This window comes from Oreochromis niloticus, linkage group LG16, assembly GCF_001858045.2.
Source record: "Oreochromis niloticus isolate F11D_XX linkage group LG16, O_niloticus_UMD_NMBU, whole genome shotgun sequence".
Taxonomy (NCBI): Eukaryota; Metazoa; Chordata; class Actinopteri; order Cichliformes; family Cichlidae; genus Oreochromis; species Oreochromis niloticus.
The window spans coordinates 35,500,927-35,505,154 of record NC_031987.2 but is presented as its reverse complement, the minus strand read 5'-3'; the positions used below and the strand labels follow the sequence as shown (position 1 = coordinate 35,505,154).

Sequence of the window (4,228 nt, the reverse complement as noted above, 5' to 3'; positions counted from 1 at the left end):
CAGGTAGGGCATTAACAGTGAAAGGGGGGCACAAGGAAATACTTTTCTTTATTATTCTCATTTGAAATGTCTCGCTTTTAAAAAAATAATTATCTGAGTCTTACAACAAACGATTGATATATTGATACATTGATTGATACATATATACCATCAGAACAGTGTACATCACTATCACAACAGTGTTTATTTTCATTCAAAGGCTTTATGATTTTTCCTATAATGGTGGGCCAGTCTCCAGTCAAAATGCCCGGGACGATTGTTTTGTCCCAGTCCAGCCCTGGATGCAGCTCATCTGCAGTCTGGTGTTACCTACATCTTCCTATTCAGAAGGCAGAATTTCCAAGTTCTGAGTACAATCAAAAGCACCACGACTGCAGTTTTTGTGTTGGATGTAAAAAGCAGGCTAGAATCATGGCGGCGGTCAACGACGGTCCAGGCGTGGGATTTCTCTCGTGGAAATGTGCACATTATTTTTTCCTTTCTATTGGTAGGTGGCACAGTGCACTTGTGGCAAGTAAGCAAGCTAGAAGACTGGCAATCTTGCTGGGTATCCAGTTACGGAAGCAACACATTAACAAGAGAATTCTGAGTAGAACCAAAGTTACTTTCCCTAGTAACTAGTTACTCTGAAAGTAACGAGTAACTTGAAGTAACTGAGTTACTTTTTTAGAGAAGTAACTAGTAATGTAACTAAGTTACTAATTTAAAGTAACTTACCCAACACTGACTTTCAGTACCCCTTACCGTCATCCAGAATTGGATGCTACAGAGTGTTGCAGCTGAACAGCAGACCTGGCATTACAAAGCTCAATAATATTACTGGCAAACATTTTCTTTGTCCTGACAACACAGCTTTCATTGCATTGCCAAACATGAATAGTCAATGAAAAAAAAAGAAGAGTTTGTTTTATCGGGTTTGCTTGTAATTGTTGCCTATATACATTTTAAGCTATTATTTATTATTTGGTTCAGTCAATAGATCAAGTTTTGTAGTGACTATGAAATACATTGTAATTATCTGTTTCCTGTTTATCCTAGACAGGGCAAAAAAAGACTCCAAATTAAAAAAAAGATAAAAATGAAAGACTGGTGCATTGTGCAGTTCAGCACTGGTGGTACACAAATAGTCCCTAGTTCATGGATAAATGGGGAGAAATTGTCATGGCCTCATATCCTCCGCGAGACACATTCAGGATCCATGCCGCAGTAAAGAGGAGAGTTCATCCTGGTGCAACATGCCTCACCTATGCACCAGTCCGGCTTCTCATAAGCCATGGTGGGTATCATCTAGATTGGTGTTGTATAAATGTAACAATAACAAGTTTTTCGTGTCCTAATTTATGTCTGGCCATACATTGTGTTTGTACTTCCAGACACATTTCACGAAGCAGAACGCAGTCTCCAGAAATATCTACGTGAACACTGTGATACGTCTGACCTTCAGTCCGAACCAGAAACACAGACCAGTCATAAAAGAAAGCACAAGTAAAACTTTCATATTTACAAACATATCTTTGATTGTTAAGAATTTATGATCTTGTCTTTTGTACATATCTGTGATGCTTGCATACTGCAATATCACCACATAATATAGTCCAAAAAGTGGAAATTTGTAAAATTTTTAAAAATGCAAAGCCGTGTACACTTGTGCACTTCAAAAATTCTTTGTATACTGTACCTTCTTGCACATCTCCGTTTCCTGTGTGTGTTGTTATAAATCAAGCTGTAACTTAGGAAAAAATATGCCAAAAGCACATTTGTAATTACTTATGACCGTTTTTAACTTCTTTTCTTTAGACCAAATCCCCTGTACACGTATACTGACTCAGAGGATGAGCAGCCCACAAAAAAACGGTTTCCCCAGGCCCCTCAAGTGAAAATACCAGGTGATAAAATACTGTCTAGTGTCTCTGTACATATCGGTGTGTGACACAAGGAAACTTTTTTGACAAGTTGTCTGTATTCTTAAATACTGATTGCGCCACCTGGAAAGGGGGGCGGCGGTCTGAAAGACAGATACTTGGGCAGTCAGAAAATAGATCGCGGTGAGAGGCGAAAAACGCCGTTTTTTGGAGTTACAAAACGTCGTGTAACTCAAAAACTAGGAGGGCTAGCAGCATAATTCTTGTACTGGGTGAATCAGCGGACTTTGGTGTATTTTGACTGCGATTTTCATAGCTCGTTCTACCTCCGTCGCGGAGATATGACGAGAGAAGAAACGGCTTCATTTCCAGAGTTTGAAGACTGAGAGAAGGACAGATTTCCACCCCTCAAACAAACGTAATTCATTGCTCAACGGTAAGATAATTGTAAAAACTGCTTCCACTGTGAGTGTCAGCAGTGTCTGAAGATATATTGGCACAAGCCTCATGTCCTAACTTTGCTTTGTTAAAGAGATATGGCAATTTGAAAATGCCTCCCGTTACAGAATTTCAGCTCTGAATTTCAAAACCTCCCCATAGACTTTGAATGGGGACTTGTCAGACCTTGTATCACTCCGAGGCAAATTGCGAAAAAACGGTAAATCTCACAATAAAGATAGTGACATTGTCTGAAAGCCAGCAAAAATACCTACGTTTTGATGTATAATTTGTGGGGGTTGAGTGGAAATTGTGTGAGTAGCAAGAAGTTGTTTAGACATGAAGAGAAAATTCAGAACGGACCAGCACTCACTCTGACTTAATTGCATAGCAACCATAGCAACGCATGTATTTTCTGAAAAATCACAATTTTGCAACTGAAAACTTAAAGAGAGATAAGATTAAAACGGTAGAAGATCTGAAAAAGCTGAATCAGACAGGAATAGCCCAATAATCTGAGAACATTTTAAAGTTTGAATGGAGTTTCTAGGTGAAAGCATGAGGACGTAGTTAAGTTTCAAAGACAAGCAAGTTTCAGCAGAATTGTGGAAGTTTCCCATTCATTTCAATGGGACAAATTAAAGGAAAAAAGTGTAATATTTTAAAAAGTATAATAGTAATAAACACCAAAAGATATAGCCGGAATTAGCAGAAATAGCAGAACAGTTTAGGGTTTGAACGGAGAAAATTGGCTGAAAACTGAGGGAGTAGTTCAGTGCCGAAAAACGGGGCAGCAACTTGAAGAATAAAGTTTAAAACAGGAACTCAATAGTGTGGAAGCCCTTTTAGGGCATCCACACAACAATAAAGGGATCAACTGATCTGCTGGGTGTGTTTCACATGTCCTATGTCCGCTTTTTGTTATATTACTTTGTCTTTCTTAATAACAAGCCTTTCATGTCCGGTTAATCTGAAGATGGAGTCTTTGGTCTTCAGCTTGTGTAGTCCTCAGGTTGTACAGTTTGTACAGCCCGAGGACCCCATGTTTATTTTGTTTTAAAGGATACACAGCACACCATGCTAAGACTTATCACTTTTTCAGCTCATAGCTCTTTGGGAATCAAATGCGGCAGTTTGCAGATTTACGCCTGGTGACTCATGTTTATCAGCCTAGGAGTTTACATACTTTCTCCCTGCTGAAGACAGATAACAAGAGCTTATTCATGTGCTCTAATTCACTTTTTTTGTTTGTGTGTGTGTGTGTGTGTGTGTGTGTGTGTGTGTGTGTATTTTTGTCCTAGATGGCCTGACGCAGCAGGTAGGGGTGAACTCTATGTCCGAGTTTGTCTTTGCACAAGCAGTCCAGCCGTATGGGTGGCGCAGGACGCACATCATCCATCCCCATCCCGGAGTAAAAATTAGAAACTTATGTGAAACATAGAAATGTAAATAGGAAACTGTCTTTTAATAAAGTATTTAGCAAACGAAACATGTCTATTGACCTTTTTTTGTTTAGTTTTTTTTCTCTGTTACATCACATGCAATGCTTTCTTATTTTAGGATATTAATATTGACATGATACATTGTGAGACATTTTTTTTTATAAAGGGTGTCCAATTTGAGGAATAAGTACAGTTATGTATTTAGGTGGTTTAAGTATTGATGGAAACATGCAGTAGTTTAGTATTGGTTAAAATACCTATAAAGAAAGGTAGATTTCCAGTCATGATTTAACTGTTGTTTTAATAAAAAGCAACTGTGCGAAAGAGGCGGAAAATCAACATCATAGCTCAACAATGTTTCAATATCAGAATCTGACATTGTTTCAATGTCAACAGTATTAGAAAATATAATGTCGAATCAATGTCAGGCTTCAACACTGACTCAATATCAAAACCTGATGTTGTTTCAATAGCAATAAAGGGTGC

The 4,228-nt window shown here is 38.3% G+C and overlaps 1 long non-coding RNA gene across 1 annotated transcript; it reads left to right on the top strand.

Annotated features, from left to right (window-relative positions):
- Positions 1-1,059: 1,059 nt before the first annotated feature.
- LOC112844125 (uncharacterized) lies at positions 1,060-1,841 on the top strand. Its single transcript, XR_003216725.1, has 3 exons — positions 1,060-1,276; positions 1,374-1,485; positions 1,798-1,841. It is a non-coding gene; the product is annotated as an uncharacterized LOC112844125 (long non-coding RNA).
- The last annotated feature ends 2,387 nt before the right edge of the window (positions 1,842-4,228 follow it).